The sequence below is a fragment of the Anas acuta genome, chromosome Z (genome assembly GCF_963932015.1).
Source record: "Anas acuta chromosome Z, bAnaAcu1.1, whole genome shotgun sequence".
Taxonomy (NCBI): domain Eukaryota; kingdom Metazoa; phylum Chordata; class Aves; order Anseriformes; family Anatidae; genus Anas; species Anas acuta.
This window is the reverse complement of record NC_089017.1, coordinates 62,778,095-62,798,780: the sequence shown is the minus strand read 5'-3', so window position 1 is coordinate 62,798,780 and position 20,686 is coordinate 62,778,095. Positions and strand designations below refer to the sequence as shown.

At 38.5% G+C, this 20,686-nt stretch overlaps 1 long non-coding RNA gene across 1 annotated transcript in view; it reads right to left on the bottom strand.

Moving 5' to 3' along the window:
* Positions 1-488: 488 nt before the first annotated feature.
* Positions 489-20,686, bottom strand: part of LOC137848055 (uncharacterized) — a 20,361-nt gene continuing 163 nt past the window's right edge. Inside the window, exons 2-3 of the long non-coding RNA XR_011091152.1 lie at positions 5,917-6,076; positions 489-1,374 (exon numbers count right to left, since the gene is read on the bottom strand). This is a non-coding gene — a long non-coding RNA (uncharacterized lncRNA). The remainder of the gene's footprint in view (positions 1,375-5,916; positions 6,077-20,686) is intronic.

Here is a 20,686-nt window from a genome sequence, read left to right as displayed (position 1 = left end):
TCATACAACAGCACTTTCCCTGAGTGGGTGTATTCAGCTCATTTAATGAAGGTTTTGAGTGACTGCACCCCTTTTTTGGCTACGATGTGACTCAAGGATAGAGAAGTTTAATAGCATGTTAGTCATCTGCCCAGAGGTGAAGTATTTCATAATGAGCTGAAAAGCCACCAAACTGTGTATATGTGTGTGCTTTAATATTACTCTGCTTGTACTAATGAAATTTATGCAAAACACCAAATAAACTGATGAGTATACATCCGTAATATGACTGAAAGATGTTGCAGGTTGTGTTAGGGTGAGGTGTTAAATTATTTATTACATGTCAAGGTGTTTTTTTTTTTCTTTTAATTGCTTTCCTGGTATTTTGAAATTATTCCTGCCAGTCAGTATGAAGCTATTAGCATAAAGGTCAGGCAAAAATGCACATTTCTGTTTCTGCTGTACAGTTTGCCTTGCTCAGTGAATAAAGAAAATGACAGGTTATACAAAGAATAGCCAAAAACTTCTGTAGGCAGTATTTTATTTTTTTTTCTTCACATTTTAAGAAACATTATGCAAGCTAGGTACAAGAAAGCAGGGAGAACAGTGATTCAGAGGACTGGCAGTGGAATGGAGAACACATGGACAATGGGTTTTGCTTGCAGGCGTAAGGATGAGTGGTGGCAGGGCTGAGCTGCCTTCTCACCTTTCAAGGGCTCTTGTGACCGGGTGGCTTCAGGTGCTGTGCTTGCCTGCAGGGTCACCATGAGCACAGCTGACCCAGCCAAGGGAGGTTTCCCAAGTCCCTAGGCCACCATGGGGACACTGCTATTGAGCACCAGAGAGACAGTTGTCACACAGCATGGCTTTATTCCTTTGCTGCTGACCTGGGAAGAAGTGGGAACGTACCTTTTACACCTAGTGATGACTGAAGTCAGTCCAGAGGCCAGCAAACCCTCAGCAGCTGTTAGATCTGCACTCCTGGCTCTTTCACGTTCCTCCCTGCCCCTGCCTCCTGCCCAAGCATTTTGTGGTGCCACTGCCCCTTGAGATCCGTCCCCAGCACCCCATGGGCCTGGTGAGCCCTGCCTCTTCCTGTGGAGATGGCTGTGGGGCTCAGGGCAGAGGGAAAGCACCATGAAGTGGGAAGCCATCCCCGGACCAGGATTGCTTATCCTGCACGCCTGCTGGGATGGCAGCGTGCTGCCTGGCAGGTCTGGTGCTCTCCTGCAAGTTTGGATCCGCAAAAGCTGGCACTTTCCTGGCCACCGCCAACAGCAGTCCCTGGGCTGGCTGGAGCCCCAGGTGGTCCACCACTTCGCATGGCCCCAGCTGAAGGCATCTGAGGCACAGTCAGGAAGAGGCCCCAGGATGTCTCATGTGGCCTCCAGTTCTCTGAGAGCAGGGAGGGGAGAAAAAAATGAGAGAGATATTAAAAAAAAAAAAAATGAAATATATGTCTTCCAGTTTTGGCTAAAAGTTTCTTAAAACTGTGAGTGCCTCTGGCACTAGACACTAAATTGACGTCTTTAGATTTCATTTGTCTGCATTTCTATTGAATACTTTTTAATAGGATTTTTACCAGTATGTTTATTGTTGCCTGGGAACTTAGTGACTAATGAGCAGTTTAAAACCTACGGTGATTATTAAGCTTTCCTCCAGCTGTCTTTATGGTAAACTTTAGTCCTGTTGGCAGCGTGCAAACAAGAAGAGGGCAATACTTAGCCTGGAATAGCCTCTTGTTGCTACTAATGCACAATTCTTTGCAATGAACCATCTGCAAATTATTTTAAGGAAACAAACTAAAAACTACAGATTCAAATCAATGCGTAAGTAAGTATGTGTGGCTTGCAGCTTCGCACACACTAAGAGTATGGATGTGCTGACATGCATTACTGGACTGAGATATGATAGCACAAACTACTTCCTTACAGTCAAATTTGAGATCCTTAAATCAGCTGAAGTCATGTTTGATATCAAACATAGATGTCTTGTGCACAACACTATCATACTTCATTAAAATATATCACCTATAAACAAAAAGTGGCCTTGCTCTCCTCTGTATAACTATTTTTTCAGTTGTCCTGAGTGCAAATTTTGCCACAACCAGCCTTGAAAAATCCAGAATGTGTTTTTTTGTTTGTTTGTTTTGTTTTTGTTTTTTTTTTTAAGTTTATCCTGAATTTTTCAAAGCCAGCTCTCCCTATCTTTGTATACCTTTGAGTCATGTTTAACACTAGTGATCATGTAAATTTGAATGGAAACTTTTTGGTTTTGTTCAGGTTTTGAGTTTTACACAGAAACAGTTTGCAAAAATGATAGACTCAACCCTGGAAATTTTAGAGAACTGTCTTGCTGTCCACACTAGGCAAAGTAAATTCACACACAAAGGAGAAAGCAGAATGCTTTGGTAGCTGAAAATCACTTTTCTGAATGCATGCCTGGGCAGAGCTATATTATAAATTGCTCCTTCTAGAAACCAGTGGAAAATCTGTAAGACTATAAGAAGAAATTATTTCCTTTTCATGTTTGCTTGATATTTGCGGAATTCTAACCCACCTGCTGCTGTTTTGGAACAAGTATATACAGTACATTTGGCCTAATTGTAGGGAAGTTTGCTTTTCTCATTTTTAATTATTGTTGTGTAAAAACAGTCACAAAGACAAATCTGTGCAGTATCAAAGCACCGTGCTACAAAGCATGGGCCTGATCCTGTTATGTATTGACTAACATCAGAGACAAATCTTATTGACTTCAAACAGGATTGATATTTGCTTGTGCCTCCCTAACTACTGTTTACTGATAGAGCACTGTTTATCAATTACATACTCCTACTTACATAAAACACTTTCACTTCATGTTATTGATTTTTGAGCAAACCTCACAATTAAAGCCCAGAATCTCTGGATATTTTTCTTCAGAAAGCAAAGAGTTATTTTCTTGACATTATCTAAAACAAAAGTATGGTTTCTAAGGCTTAGACTTCACATGTCAACACTCAGCTTTCAGTAATATCCCAGCTGATTTACAATTTTGGGACTAAATTAACATACAAATTAACATAAAACTAATTTTATTTTTCAAACAGATGTACCAGCTTGTGGTTAACATTTTTTTCAGGCTTGTATTTTCTTTTGATTTGTATTGTTTTTTTTTTTTTTTTTTTTTTTTTTTTGTTCTATCCCAAATTAAGTCACTATCACAGTCAAAATGCCCTCTTCCTTCCTTTTTATTTTTTTATTTTTTTATTTTTTATTTTTTATTTTTTATATATTTTTTAATTACAATGCCTAAGGAAAAAATGTGATCACTGAGAAATAAGACAGAATCCATTGACATAGCCACCTTCAAAAGTCACATGAGATAACAATAATGTATGATAAAAATAATTAAATAAAAACACACATATATATATATAAATTTCAAACATTTATAGGATTCCACTAAAAAAAATGAAATAAGAAGGTGATATCACAGTGAACTATGTAAGCATTATTATGTTTATAGGTCATTTTATACTCATAGTCAGATGATTTAGAAAATTTGAACAAGGTGCTCAGGAAAAGCAAAGATTTTTGAGGAAATTTTGCATCTTACCTTGTTAGCAATTTATGTATATAAGAGGAGGAAAAGAGCTAAGCAAGCTATGTAACCCAGATCTGAGACAGTTCCAGTCATTCTGTACTGTAGCTTCGTTTACTAAGAATCCAATAGCCACTGGAGTTAATTTTGAAATTTATTTTAATGTTGTTTAAAATCTGGGGTAAATTTAATGTCAGTTTTCTTAAGCATTATTAAGTTCTCATGTGTCATTCTTACCCGGGTAACCAGTTTTGAGTTCTGCTTGTATAAATCTCATAAATTCAAAGGTAACAGAAATGCTATAGATTTGTTCTCATGTAAAGGAGTGCAGAAGTTGGCCTGCTGACTTTAATAAGGCTTTTCATTTCAGCTTTGATGACAAGCAGAGGGGTGGTAGACTCATGCACTGCAATTGTACTTTTCTTTTTTTTTATGATTAAATAAAATGAGTAGCTTGCTTCCCATGTACCTACTTGTTAGGTGAGAGGAAAAAAAGCTTTAAAGTGTCGTGGGTAAGTGCAGGATATGGAGTTCAGTCATAGTATTGTATACTGAATCGTTGGAGACCTGTCAAACCAAACAATACCCAGTGACTGTTCAGCAGACCTCTGTTAAACCTGCAAAGGAACACTCTCTTCCACTGTGGCAAAGAATGTAAAATAATAAATGCTGTACTTCCTATCATATGGGAAATGTGGGAAACAATAAGACCTAACATGCAAATGAAAAATATGCTACATGTATCAGGAAAGGAGAAGATGTAATTGTTTATGCAAAACCCTTGACCTGCCCTGTAAGAGCATTCACACTTCTGCATTACTGCATGTAAATCTGGATGATCCATACAGACAAACAATTAATTAATTAAATAATAACAAAATCCAACAAAATCACACATAAAAAGGTTCATACAGGACCCAGGGGTTTGCATTTGAGATGAGAAGGGGAAAGAACAGAACCCTTGAAACGTACCGAAATCACAAGGACACTGGCATGCATAGCAGCAGCAAAACAGGGTCATCTGTGGCACTCCAGGGAGAGCACAGCCAACAAACTCATGCCACAGCCTACTGCTGGGCAGATGGCATGGGCATCTTGAAGCTGTTTTGTACACAAAATGGATGGCAAAATCTGTGATGGATCTGGGAGCCAAGCCAGGGTTCCAGACATGGACAGGAGCTGTTGGCTGTGGACAGCACTCCTACATAACCCACTGCTTGTGGTGGCCCTGAGGACACTGAGCCAAAGAAAATGTGCATTGGCTGGAAATAGACATTTCTCTGAGCTTGGCATACAACAGAAGAAGTGATGGGAATGAGGAGAAGTGAAATGAATCTTTCAAAGTTTCAGACACTACAAGATGGGAGGACTCCAAAACAGCAGGAGCAGCTCACAAAGTCTGTAAGCTTATCTCACTTCAGGGAGAAAACACACTTATTTTTCTTAGTCACTAAAGTTTTATTGAGTTTTATAGGCCAATCTTCATTTATGTTATTATGTATATACTTATATATAAATATTTTTATTTTTATTTGAGCATGCATATCTCTGTGTTTGGCATATACAGACAAGTACAGATATATACAGGCTCCCAATCCTTCCTCTCCCTATTCACACAAAAGCCTTTTACCACAGGTTTATTTTTTGTGCTTTTTCTTAAGCTGACATCTAGAAATAAAGTGTGCATCCAGTACCATATATGGGTTTTAAGGAAACTCTTCAGAAACCTCTGGCCTAAAATTAATTAATTTCCCTCTGAGAACATTCAAATACAGATGAACAGAGACTGCAGTAGTAAGATATACACTGAAAGCAAAATAATCTATATGGAAGTGTTTGAAACAGGCTATCAGCATTGAATTAACATACCAGTTCCTTGTTTTTCAAATGCTCTTCTAAAATGATCACAATGTCTTTAGGGGAATTCATGAGACTTTTCTTGTTAGGTAGAGCTTCAGCCGTGTTTCTTTTACATTAATACCTGAGGCATTGTGTCCATCAAGTAAAGTCCAATATGTAATTTTAAGAGTGCAGCTCTAGAGTTCAGACTTCTGCTGTGTAAATGGTTCTGCCACAGCCTTATGGTGTCTCCCTACCATGTCTGGACTTTGTACAATGTGTATGTATATATGGGTATACATACATATATGTTCAGGTGTGCATGCACACACTTAAGGAGGAGGAACATTCTCATCCTTGTACTTCCGCTCTCAAGAGGAGTTTTGACATAGGCAAATATCATTTCCAAAACAGTGTTGTGTACTGGTTTCATCTGGTATAGAGCTAATTTTCTTCCTAGTAGCTGGTATGGTGCTGTGTTTTGGATTTAGGATGAGAATAATTCTGATAACATACCAATGTTTTAGTTGCTGTAGAGCAGTGCTCATACAGACCCAAGGTCTTTTCAGCTCCTCATGCTGCCCCAGCAGCAGTGCACCAGAAACTGGGAGGGGACACAGCAAGGACAGATGGACCATGTGGACCAGAGGAATGTTCCATACAATGTGGCAGTATGCTGAAAGACATAAGGCCGAAACATAAAAATGGGGGAAGTTGGCTGGAGGGGCTGCTGTCGCTCAGGGATTAGCTGGGCATCAGTTGCTTGGTGGTGAGAAACTGCTTTGGTCAAAAAAATTTTTTGTATAGTTTACTTATTTATTTTGTTGTGTGTCGTGTCCTACCTCTCCCTCTCTCCTCCCCCCCCCGCCTTTCTTTCTTAGTAAACTGTCCTCTTTTCAACCCACAACTTGCTGCTCTTTTCATTTTTCTCCCCGACCCAGCTGCAGGGGGGAGTGAGTGAACAGCCATGTGTTGTCTAGCTGCCTGCTGGTTAAACCAAAACATGACATATCTTCTAATAACTTACGCAAGTCTTAAATGTTCTCATATTTTTATGATGCCTGTCCACCAAAGCCATCAAGCAGATTGTAAGTATGAAGTGAAAATCTTGGGAATAGCTGTGACACTGCACGTATGCAAGCCATAGTTTTCAACACTAAGTGCCTTTGCCAGTTCACATCCTCTGAAATTCCCTGTGAACGTACACAGGATATGCCACAGTGCCTGGTTTCAACAGGAGCATTTAAGACCGATACCTGTTACTATGAGGCAACAGGAGTTTTTCCTTTGACAGTGTAACATGTCTCAGATTTATCTCTGGCTGTAAAAGTATTTGAAATTTGCAGTTATTTTCCCACCACACTGAGCAATTATTACTATCAAATGAACTGTTTCAGGTCGTATCTGAAAGTAAAAATTCTCATGCTCTTCAACTGATTTCTCACCTGCCTGTATTTAGGGAAAAGCTTTAATCTTCTACAAAATAGCTCATCATAAAATAAAACCAAACAAAAGCCAAATAGACATTCTGTTTTAATTTCAAAATTAAACTATGAATAGAACAACTGTGCACCTTTTGTCTGCTCTGACATATTTTATGAGCAGAGTGAACACAAATACTGACACTGCAGCTGTACACATTTGCACATGCTAGTATTAATGTATATCTTATTATGTTTTCTCTGAGTTATGGGTAGAGCATCAGAACAGTAAGAGTGGAAAAGAAGGAGCAGAGGCAACAGGAACCAGCAGTTAATTTATATCAAGCCTAAACCTTTATACTGAGGTATTACTGTGATAATTGACTTGTGTCTACTCTGTAGTCCTTCTTGCTGTTAGCATTTGAATTCTCTTGACTCTAGGAATTACCAGGTTCTGCAGAATAAACTTCCCCACTCAACACATCCCTCCCAGGAAACAACACAACTCTTCATCACCAAACCCGGAGCCTGGGCAGCCTTGGAATTGAAGTGGGTAACTGTAATAGCAGTGAGAACACAGCCTCTCTCTCCTTGCTCAGTTTGCTCCACTCCCCAGGGCAGCAAGGTCCTCAGCAGATGGATTCAATTCACATTACAGAAGAGATTTCGTACAGTAAATGCAGCCTTTGGACTGAGTAAGGAAAGGCGTAGGTTACAAACTTTGCAAAAGAGCAGTCAGACAAAACTCGGGCTGCTGAAAGGATGCCATGTAGTGAAGGAAGGGTGTAGTAGACAACTTTTTGCAACAATTTTATTTTCTGTCCTGTAATATACACCAACTAACACTTTGAATTAACTGCATCTAAATGCTGCATTTTATTAACATGCAATACTCCCCCCTCCTTATTTATTTATTTATTTATTTATTTATTTATTTATTTTAAAGGGAGATTGTGTTCTTTGAGGTGGAAATTACAGTTATGATAAAATACCAAAAAGTGCAGCAGTATAACTGAAGAAAATTATAGTGGAATCACAGTGGATGACAATCTTGAAAACAAGCCAGCAGGCCAAAGCTTTTGAATACAAAATGAACAAACAAACAAACACATAGGCTGAACAAATTCAAACACACAGAAGTCCTCTCGAAATTGGCGCTCAGTGGTGAAACTAACAAAATGTGAAACTGAATTAATTCCTTTCCAAACCAGCAGCTGCAGCTACCCCCTTTTGAATTTCCTCTTCCCCCCTAAATACTTGAAATGCCCTCCCTGCTTTTCAGTCCCTCTCCCTTACGCTCCTGTATGCTCCCTCTCTCGTGCCTATCCACTGAGTGCCACAAAACTGTGGATTTCCACATATTCCTCTGTCAGATTTGATTGAAATAGGCTAGTATACTGAGCATTTGTCAGGGAAACTGGCAGATCTAGAAGGAGTCAGGGGATAACATAAGGTCCTGAAAAAGTACCAAAAGGAGTTTATTCAGGAATGTTATTCAGAGGAGTAGTATGTATTAGATATGGGAGCTAATTATTCTAACATATTTGTTTCAGACTAAGTACTGAATCCTTTATTGGATCCCAGTTTTTAAGAGAGATTAATTGCAAAGCACTCAGAAAACAGAGAGAATGATAACAGACCAGGGAAACACAATCTCTAGAGCAAAAAGTGAGACGATTGGGTATATTTAATTTGGAAACAGACAGAGGTGGGAGGATATGTTAAATGTTTTTGATGAATCTATCAATTGCTCCCCATGCCCAGAAAAGAAGAAAATGACTTAATTAAAAACAAAAAATCTGGATGAAACATCAGGAAAAACATTGTGCTGGTGGCCGTAAAACAACCAGAGAGGCTTTCCCCAGCAGTGCACAAACACCTCACAGGGAGGTTTTTAACGGTTACTTGGGCAAGCACAATCTCTCATATGGACTTTCTGTTTTATATTTCTGTCACTTTATCTTAAATCCTCTTCCCTTGTGAGATGCTGGGGCACACCAAAGATCACTGTAGTCACAGCAGCATAACTAGGACTCCAAGTGAGTAGTTTGCTAAACCTCTAAACTGTAAATTCATGCTCCAGCAAGAAACCTGAGAAAAGTCCACTCAAGAAAAAGTGAATCTTTCCAATGGCTTCAGTTAATTTAGGCTTGGGACCTGAATACATACAAATTGTATAACTATGTATTTTAGCATCTAAAGGGGAGAAGAATTCACGCTCTTCCTTTTACTAAACCAACAAAATGAAATCAATTCAGTCTAAGCAGAAAGGAAATATTTCTAATGGTTTTCCCTTCTGTGGCTTTCAGTATAAGGATTAAAGCAATGAAAATTAACTTGTGAGTCCAAGGTCATGTAATCCTTTCTCAAAAAAGTCTGATACTAACACTTTTTTTTTTTTTTTAATGTTTTTTTTCCCCTCTTCAACCTCTCCCAAAATACTTTTTTATTACTTTTTTAAACCTAGCTAATGACAACAGAAATACCCCCTTCATTTATGGAGAAATATTTTTATCCAGTCCTTTCCTACATGGTAATCTTATCTCAAACAGTTTTATGAGCTTAGTTTAGATTTTTTTTTTTTTTCTTCCCCCTCCCTCCCCCCCCCCCGCTAGGACACAGTAAAGTTTCAGTTCTGCAAATCTGAATGCCTTTGGACTATGGTCAGTCACCTAAGGGCTTACTAATTTCAGTGGGACTTTCGCATGACTAAAAATCGCAAGAGAACCATTTTCCCGGGAGAATTGGTTTCAAAGACTAGGACCTAGAACCACATTCTGAATATAGGAAATCAAAGGCAGATTCTTGCTTGCTTGTTGTACCAAAAAGGGATTTTTCTACAAAGCGCTTACTAAGATTCTTAAAATGTGGAACTTGGACTACAACTGACATTATTTTAAAATTTGGATTGTGTTAACAGTCACATGCAATGAGTTTATAAAAGCTGTATTTCACTCATGCTAATTAATTTATTCATTCATATTAATATATAAACACAAGCTTGAAGTTAGTTGTTTAGGTTTTGGAAAATAGAAAATGCCAAAATAACACTCCCTGTTACACACACTTTTGTGTCCACATCATTTCCTTGTCCTCACAATGTTACATTTATTGGTAAATACCCTACAACTACAGTCCTGTCAACCAAGCTACGAAATGAGCAATCATTCCAAAATTGTACACAGGAGGAACTGAAGCTGCTGGATAGGAGGAAGACTTATGCACTTGCTCAATCAGCAAGGGAATAGATAGACGATATCACATCTTTGCACTCAGCAGAATTTTTATTTAACTTGACAAGGTGGATCAAAGGATTGACCAGCATGCTTAATATCCTAATTGTCTAGTGAAGTCTGCCCACATTATTCTGTTAATATTCTGTTTAATTTTCGGGGAGGAAATCTCTCTAAATCCAGTGCTTTGGAAATCATGGTTAATGGTACATCAGTCACAGTGCTTGGCAGCTTTCAAATTCTGATTGGTCATGTGCAGCAGCCACCCCACTAGGAAGATTTCAGGTCTCAAAGACTCAAAGCCTGTAGCACATGCATGTTTTTACACATGTGAGTAGTCCAATGGGAGTAAATATGTAACTTTCATGCAAAATGTGGGCCTGGATCTGAGACCAAGGATTACATGTATAAGAAATAAAATAGAGGAAATTCCACTACAATGACTGGAGCACAGACAGAAGAAGGATAGAGGTGCCAAGAAAGGCACCATTTCCTGAACCACAGCCCTAAGCTGCATCATTAATAATTAACACAATCAGTCTCAAGTCCATTACACCCTGGATCAAGGGCTGAAGAAAACCACCTCCAGGAAGACAGTGATGAATTTGCACCATCACAGAAAACCCTGTCTACCATTGCATTCCCAAAAATAATGCAATGCTGGGATGCTCAAAAGATTTAAAAATCAGCCAATGTATTTCTTTGCTAAAAATTCCAGTGCCAGAAGCTTCATGATTGACTCAAAGCAAAAAGCATTCCAAATGAATCATACATCCAGGCAAGCCCAGACAGGATACTGTTAAGTATCAATTGGCCATCATAATGGTTATCTCTCTTTAGGAACTTCAGTGTCAACAAAACCCCTGGCAAACACAGACCGATCTCACATGCCGGGCCCAGACCTGCACTCTTTCCCGTGGTAAAATTCCCACAGGTAGCAGTGGAAATTTTACCCTGAGGTCTGAGCCGCTCTGCCTTTTGAATGAAGGTCAGAGCTTAGTCTTCTGAAAAGAACAAATAACTAAACGTGTCTCCATATTGCTCTGCCTTGCATCCAAGCTAGAGAGCTTCCTGATGGAGTATCTGTAGAAGAGGGGGCAAAGGAATAAGAAACATTTTTTCTCTACCGAAAGCTGTTTATGTATAAGCTGTTGAACCTTCCTGCCTAACCACACTGCTAGACATGTGGCCAAGTCACTCAACAGAAAATATCTCCATGTATGTTTTAATATATTATGGCCATTATGTGCTCAAAATTTATCTTCTTCCATCCTAAGTAGGTAATTTACCAAAATGCATCAGGAAAAACTCATCATTCAGCTCCTGGAAATGGAGGTGAAAGTTCTGCTGCCTGCATGATGGGGATGAGCTCTCTGATCTACAATAAACCAGGACTGGCAGAAAGCTTGCGCCAACGCTCGTAGAGCCAAGCATCAGCGATTCACTCTCATGGTAATGTATCCAATGCCAACCCTTCTACAGTCATTAGCTAAACCTCTATCTGTTTCTGCAGCCAGTCAGGCTCTTCCACTTACCTCAGCCAGAGGCTCCCCTAAAATGGAAGTCAGCTGATAGTTAAGTGGTTTCAGGAGCGACCAATGGTGGAAAAACAACTGATAACTGTGGTGTGGAAAACATCTCAATTTAGCTGAAGCAGGACTGAACAGGATGAATTGAATCTGTTTGCATGTTTTCCCACAGCTCCCACCTCTGTATTTCTAATATTAGGTCCAATCTGGAAAGCTGGGTAGCCCCCACCTGCAGGATAGTTATACTATAATATATGCTTGTTATACTGCTATAATATATAACTTAGTCAAAACTGAGATATTTCTCTTTCAGCTGTGTTTAACTGCCCACCTGGAGGCATTTGTCCTCACTGAAAACAGGTGCATATGGTAGGACAATGCTTGCGCCTTTGCTATAAATTGTGTCATATGATTTATAAGACATACCCATAAAAACTTCAGAGGTTTTCAGGCAGAATATAAAAGCAAATTTTTGCTTAAAAGTAATCATTAAAAGCCTTGCAGCTTTTCTTCCTAAAGAGGAGACATTTCTCTGTTGTTTCATTGGCCCACTTATCCTTCATTTATTGTCAAATGAAAACACTGCTCTGTACTCCTCCTAAAAATTACCACACAGTTGTTTTGGTGCCAAAAACCTCCCATTTTCCACCCCACAGACAGCTGCAGCAGACAGATGTCATAACAGTGAAATGCTACCTTACTTCTATGAAATTAAGTGCAAAATAGGATTGTTTTCTGTGGATCACTTTGGGACATTCACAGCAGAAGCTGCTGTCCCAAACCAACAGAAGGAACTCTGACTGCTAACGAGAGTAGTTTGATGAAATGAGTGCATAACCTCAGTTTTGACATTTGTGAACAATTAATTTCAGTCCTTAAAGAAAAATAAAAAGCTTGTTAGAAAAAAATTAATTAAAAGAAAAAGAAAAGTCAATAAGTAGAACAAATGGTCTTCCATAATATGCAAGTAGAGTTTTAGGATGAAATTGCCGTTGCACAACAAACACGAATAAAGCTGAGCCCAGCCACAGTGGATCATCAGACTAACAGAAGATCTTTGTTGCTGTGATCAAATAATGCTGATGTTTCATCTTTGGCTTCAGAGATTAGCCAATGTGCTGGCTTTTGTAGAGTTGCATAGGTTTGGAAGACAACTGACAGTATGAATCACTTTCAGTTTTCTAGATATTTCACAAAATTATGTATACATACGAGGTTGTTTTTCCTGGTATCTAAAAGAAACAATCAATAATGGTAAATTTCAGTCAGCAATGTGCTGAGAGAGGTTGGTGTTTGAGAGGAGCATCCTCTCAACTGCCTCTTTTGCTGTCATGTTTGATAAACAACTTCCTCATACTAGTTTTCACAACTAGTACCAGTTAAATCTCTAAATCTACCTAACATAGCCCTGCTCCAGCTCTTCAGCTGCCACAACTCATGGCATTTAATTGCTCCTTCCAATCACCCTGCCAAACATAGCTATTAACCCCAACCAAGTCTCCAGCTGTCTCTGGTTCACCCTTTAGATGGCTGGCAGGCATCATGACTTCCAGAGTAAAAACTCCATCCCTACAACTGCCTTTTCTTCTACCAAACCTGGCAAAACATCACTAGGTCTACCACTAGAAGTGTAGACATTCAAAACAGGTTCAGGCAGCTCCATTTTATAGATAGAGATGAAAAGAAAAACAATCAGAGGTATGATATAATTACAGGGTAATAAAACTATAAACATCGTTAATACATTAATTTAATATTTGGCTTTATCATCCGGGTACACCAGTCCACAGATGTCCAATAATTTCCATTTTAGGATGAGTAAAAGTAATGTTTTTTGATTGATGTTCATTGGTAAATACTTATTTTTTCATCCTTGACACAGAATAAAAGGTGTTAGAAATATTGCCAGAGGAAGCTTATCTCCCCAGAGAGGAAGTGAAAAGTATCAGAGAAAAACGTCCACTGTATTATAAAGATTTTATTTGTCTGGGTACAAAAGAAGGGGAAAAAAAAAAAGAAAAAAAAAAAAAAAAAGAAACAAAACTCTCTACCGGAAGAAAAATGTTATTATAAAAGTAGGGAGGGCAAAATGTTACTGCCATCATAGGAAATGCTCTCAACATCCAACTTTCTGACTCCCTCCTGAGCATCAGTGTGGAAATCCTGAGCCCCTTGGACAGCATCTGCTTTGGACCAGGCCCACATGAGATAAAACCTCCCTGTGTTGGCAGCTTCACAGCTAGTAGAGGGAAGGTTGATTGAGCCTTCATTCCCAGCGAGGCATGAAATGTGGTTGTGGCGTGGCTGGTGGGCAGTGACTCACTTTCCTCCCTCCTAACAAGACAATGATGGCAGGAAGGGACAGCATGTTGCAGAAGACCTGCAGCTTGTGGTAGGAAGGGTTGAGTGGTGGGGGAGAAAGGTGAAGGGAGAGAAGTGGGTGGAATGCAGGGTTTGTGCCAGGGAAAGACTGAGGATGAGGAAGAGGAAGACTTCAGGCGACAAGGCTGGGTACAAAATTTGGAGTGGCACTGGGTGATCATTCACCAAATTCAGAGCTGGATCAAACCTTACTGCCAATGCAAGAGGTTTGCTGGCTGCTGGTTTGAACAAAGTGAGCAAACATGATCCTCTGAGAATACCAGTCATTTTTATATCCAGAATGAGCCTGTGAAACTCATTTTGATTTGTTTAATTAAGTCTACCTCTCCAAAGAATAAGACTCCTTGGGAACTGGACACTCTGTTGTTCATTTTTTTTTAAATTTGTTTCTGTTTTTTTTTTTTATTTGAAAAAAGACAAGAAAAATATTTTGTGTGAAAGAAGAAACACCAGTAGCAATAAAATGGCTGATCTTGAATGTCAAAGAGGGAGTTTATGTGTCTCTTTCTTGTTACAACAAATGCAAAGCTGCCACAAAGCACTCCACCCCTTATTTAAAGTGTGAGTTTCTGAATAAGAAAATCACCAGACCAAAAGCTATTTATGCCGCCTACAGAACACTGAGATGTTCCAAGTGTGCTTCATATCACTTATCAACAACAAAATGTCTGCAGTTAACACATCATGCTGCTGATGTCTGAAAAGTCTGTTGTAGATTTTAGGGAAGAAAACAAAACAAAACAAAAAATATAAGTATAAATAAAACCAAACTAAAATAAAACAAAAAAGCCAAATGCTCTCCCCTGTAAAATGATGTTAAAAATGATTTACATACATTCATAGTAATGTAGAGGATTCTACATATGATGATTATGAATAATTCTGAATTCCTGCTGGTATGGTAGAAGCCTCTGAATGACATAAAATAAGATTAAAAACTCAGTTAAATTGCAAATATGTTTTAGGATCACCCTGTTAGAACTTCTGTTTCATTTCATCTGGGTGGGATGGAACAAATATTCCCTGCTGTGGGTCTGGTTTTGTCCTCCAGAGTCTGAAAGTTGCTTTTCTGTATTGATTTCTGGTGTTGTACAAGCTGAGAACAAAACACTATATTTTTCATATGATCAAATGCCCTTTGCAGATTATCACTTTAAAAACTCATTTTTTAAGAAAAGGTCTGGCTAGAGAACACATCTCAAATCCTTTCAATGTAAGCAGTGATCTTCTCACAAGTCATTTTACCCCACATCTGCTTTGAAGAAGATGCAGTGCTTGCTTACTTTGCTAACAACAGTACAAGTAACAGCATTGCAACATAGGAAGTTAACATTGCTTTCTTGTTAACAACAGTATATTGCCAGTTTTGGGTAATATTTGGAAAAAAAATGAACTAGAAAAAATGAAAGATGAAAAATTGCAATTCCTTAGGTAATAACAATAAAATTCTATGCTTTCAGCTATGTACTTCTCTGTGTTACTATGAACAGAACAGCAGTGCCCTATGTTAAAACAAATTTCTTCAAAAAATTGTTACAGCTACTGTAAAGATCACAATACCTTCATATCATCCCATGTTAGAAGAAGAAGAAGAGGAAAAATTATACTAATTTCAAAAAAATCTACAGAGAACTGAAATCAACAACACATTTTAATAGAATCTCTCTCTATATATTTATATTCTAGATATATACATTTATATATATATATAAAATAAATCACAGCCTTACCTACAGTGAAAATCTTGAAGTCATATAAGAATGAAGTGAGATGAAGCCCTTACTCATAACGAGAATCAGATCATAAAAGGAAAGAAGGTGAAATCTGGAAGCTAGTTCCTACTCGAAAAACCACGACCATGAGGAAGGCTGTAAGTTTCTCTATGAATCAGCCAAACATCTGATCTCTGAGGATAATTAACTGCCTGAAAATAAATGCATCTGGAATCTTTTTGTTGAATAAGAGGTAGAGAAAAAAATAGAAGCAACATAAATAAAGAAGTTCAGGAGCTTTTGTAGCTTTTGTTAGATGGCTGATATAAATGATTTCAAAATTCTTCAGTAAAAATTAGTGACTACTGGACAGAAAAAAAAAAAATAAAAATTTTAGCAGCAGCTAGTAATATTTTGATCTATACAACTAAATTAACAATAAATTCCAGAACTACTCAAATAATAGTAACACATTTTTTTTTTTTTTTTTTTAATGAAGTAGAAAGTAAAAAGTGATGCAAATTAAATTGTTTATAGACTTTCTTATCACAGACATAATGACCTGCTGGAGTGCAGGCTTCCTGCAATACACAGATGGCATGGATGTTTCTTCACAAACCAACAAACAACCGGAAATAAAAATCAAAGCTGAGACACCATTTCTAACTTGCACAAATACAACAAAAGTAAAAGCTTAGTCCAATTTTCCTAGGCAAATTTGGTGTTCTTGCTCTCCATGTGCTCTGCAAATAGAGTTTAAATGATGATGACAGTGACAGTTAAATGCAAAAGCTGTAGAAAATAGTATAAATGAGACTTTCAGTAATATTTATGTATCATATTTCTATCTTCTTTAAAGTACATAAAATTTACTTTAATGAACTAAAAAAAAAAAAAAGAAAAAGAGAATATTTAGAAATGCTTATATATTTTAACACATCTCTATACACATTGCAGGCAGAGGTTAGAAATACTTATAGAAAGAAAAAGACCTTATACTGCAAGTTATTTAATTACTTCAAACTAAATGCAAGTGTCAGAGCTGCACCATTGCAGTGATGTACTTTCCTGTAAAACCAAAAGCCTGCAGAACAGGGCTGTTTTGTTTGCCTACTTTAGTCTACAATGTGGCTATTCAAAAGTTACTCTCATAGTAACATTTTTGCTACAAGATTTTTGCATCCTTTAGAAAAATCAGAATCCTGACTAATCCTGACTAATCCTGACTGTAAAGTAGCTCTTTTTCTACGTTGGAACATTCAATGCTATCTTAAGATACCAAAAATATCTGATAGCTACAATTACCATGTTATAATTTTTCTTTTAATTAGTAAATCCCTTAAAAATAAATAAACAAACAAATAAATAAATAAATAAAAGAAAAGGAAAGGAGTAGAAAGCAAAACAAAACATGATTACAAGGTTACAAGGTACTGCATTGTAAATAGGAATTTATACAGTTCTATAAAAAGAAAATTAAAATTAAAATCAGTTCTGACCTGCTGAGAATATGAATGCTGTGTTCTGAGGTTAGCTCCTGCTGTAAATGGATTTTAAGGGAAAGGCACTGCCAAACACCGAGCAGCTACATGTCTTTATCATGGAAATATATTACGGCATACAGAAAGCACACAGAATCAGAGCTTAAACTACATTGTCACATTTTCCAAACAACATTAAAACAGACAACTCTAACAAGAAAGAATGCAAGAATTTTAGTGTTACAGTGCTACTCAGAGGGTGAGAGTACACTTAAAGAAAATCAGACTCTTCCAATAGGATACCGATACCATGAACATGTTCCAGTGGTAACAAAACACTTGTTCCTCATCTCCTCCAACTTTGCATCTCCTCTTGATCCTCAAAACTAATACTAGTTTCAGTCACACTGAGTGCATGGATAGACTTGAAGCCATACTCATATGCACTAAGACTTTCCTTGGGCTGAAACTGAACTTTTTCCTATACACAGGACATCTGTAGAAGTACCATGTTTTGGCACCGCACCCCTGAGGACAGGGAGGCTCTCACAAGTACACTGAGTGTTGAGTAGTTATGGGATGCAACAATGAGTCTCTACAATGCAGGGTGCCTGCACCACTGCGGGGACAGATGCCCACTGGGACCGGACGGGTTAAGCTTCGTGGCATGACACCTCCACAGCAGAATGAAAGAAAAACAGGGTGGCACAGAGCTCTGCAGTGTGAAAAGTGTTTTCAGCAGAAACAGGATGAAAGCTAGGCTGTGGTGAAGCAAAAATGTGTTGAAATTCAACCCAATAAAGCAAAATTTAAAGGACACTGTATCTGCAGCCAGGCTAAAATCAATTTCTTTGGCATATGTCCCTTATGTAGGATATCCAGAGATCAGTTCCCACTCTTGGAGAACAGCAAACTGAGGTGTTGCATAGCAGCATGAGCTGGGAAGGGCTTTTTGGGATTTTGCTTCTGTGGAGACCCACGAAGTCAGAGCTCCTTCCATGGCCTCCCAGTGGCGAGTGCCACTAACTGAATGTGGCCCTGTTCTCGTGGCACAATCCAGTCCACTCTTCATTCACAAAAAAAAGAGAAAAAATGATTTCCTTTTAGATCTTACTTAGATATTTAGATCTTCGTTCAAGTAGATACTTGTTTTCTCCTAACAAAATACTGACTTCAGTCTACAGCTAAGACCATTGATTTCTCAGACGTTTTGATTGCTAACCTATTAGCAAGATTATAGCCTTCCAGCCCTGTGCAGCTGAATGTTTAGATGTGAAATTTGGCCTTTCTGTTCAACATCTCTGATGGCAGCTCTTCAGTCTGAACACACAGAGACCCAGACTGGATGCAAATGAACTCAGAGTGTAAAAAATCCATCTTGGCACAGGGGTTCCTTGGGGTGAGCCATCTATTGGAAAGGGCAGTCCTTAAGGGATGGGATTGAACAGTAAGCCTTTCCTGCTACTGATTGTTAAAACCAAGGAAGTCCATCAGAACAGGGCTGCCAACCATCAGCCCTTTCCATTGAAACTTACAGAGCAGAAGCACTGGTTATCAGGTAACACCTTTCTGTATTTCAGACCCTCAGCAACAGATGCTTGATAAAAACCTCTCTTGGTTCTCTCTGCATACCCCATGCATCCCACCCGTCCCCCATACACAACCCCATAAATGTCACTGCCAACATGTGGCTCGGCTGCCTGTTGCAGCTCCCACATCAGAGAGGTTTTCTCTGTCTGCACCTGACATCAGCTACAGCTAGACCATGCACTAACTTGCCACTTTTTTACTTACTGTCCCCCTAATTTACATACTATTACATCTATTTGCTTATACAGATGCAAATATTGCTGGTGGCAGGGAGTCTGGATATAGAACAACATTTCATCTAATTCATTAATTTTCTTTCTTACAGTCCCTTCAGTCCTTAGTACTATGAAGATTTTCCTTTCTCCCTTAAAAAGGTTTTTTCTTTTTTTTCTTCCTTGAGGAGACAGAAATGTTGTCATTCCAGTGGAAGGGAACAACAGACATCTGTTCCATTTTGCTGGCCTCTTCTTTTAATCTCTCCTAAAATTGCACACTCTTTGCTGCCTCATATTTCCTCCCCCCCCCACCTTTTTTTTTTTTTTTTTCCATAACCACCAGCCACTAATAAATGATGGCAGGCAGCCAAGTTTGAACATGCTTTGTATTAATTCATATTCTTCTCATCTGGAAGAAAGTGAAGAGGAAATTTTGCACATGATGGAATTTTCAGAAGAGTATTTACTGTTATGTAATGACTTTTTTAGGATTTCTGACATACTGAAAAGAAAATTATGTCCCTAAGTCCAGGGGCACTGCAAGTGTTGCCTCTCTGATCATCTGTTGTTTAAAAAGAAATGTAAGTCAAATATGTATCAATCCACAGCTACCAACGATTCATCCCAAAGAACATTATGGCATGTATTGTCCTGGTTTCAGCTGGAATAGAGTTAATTTTCCTCCTAGTATCCGGTGTGTACAAGGAGCTGGGAGGGGACACAGGCAGGACAGCTGGCCCAGATTGGCCAAAGAGATGTCCCATGCCATGTGGTGTCATGGCCAGCAATAAACTGGCGGCTTGGCTGGTAGGGCTGCCCTTGCTTGGGGACTGGCTGGGCATTGGTCAGCTGGTGGTGAGCAAATGCACTGTACATCACTTGTCATTTTTATTATATTCTTGTACCCATTCCACTCTTAATCGAGAGTACTGTAATTGCAAAACCTTTAGTATCAAAGTTCAAGTTAAGGATCAAAGACTTTCAAGCTTTGAGGAATAGTCTCAGTTTGGTCCTGACATGCATTCAGGTGGTATTTCCATGCATTAACCTGTGCAACCCAGTTTAAAAAGTCTTTGTGAATGGCAATAACTTAGGGCACCAGAGACAGCAACACCAAACTTCAATGTCAGCCATGAGATCATCTTTCTTCCTGGCACTTCCCTGTGCTTAGGAGAGCTCTGCTTCTTCCACATAAAGATTTTATGCCTTGTAGCAAATATTCAGGATGTACCTTGTTCTCAGCTAAGATAGTGAGACAACTCTATTTCGAAAAATACTAACAAGGCGGAAGTAGGCATCCCTTAAATATTATCTCTGTCAACATTCATCATTCATTAATAAACAGCATTTAGTACACGCTGGGCCTTTTTATAAGATGCTATCAGAGGCTGTCACTTAATTTCTTCATTGGGAAGTAAGGCTTTCCAATGAAAGAATGTTCTTCTTTTCCTTCTGCATCCCAGTACAACTCCAGTGATAGCTAAATGCTAGATGGAGACACAAATGTTCTTCAGAATATTCAGTTTTCAATGCCACTGAATTAACAGAGCCTTTCCACCGCTAATATGCAACTGATTGAGCAGTTATTGACAGGCAACATGTAAAATGGCAACTGTTCCAGTGCAATGATCTGTCCCCTCTGACAGTCTCAAAACAGACATAAAAACAAACAAACTAAAAAGAACAACCCCCCCAAAACAACCAAACAACCAATCAAAAACAC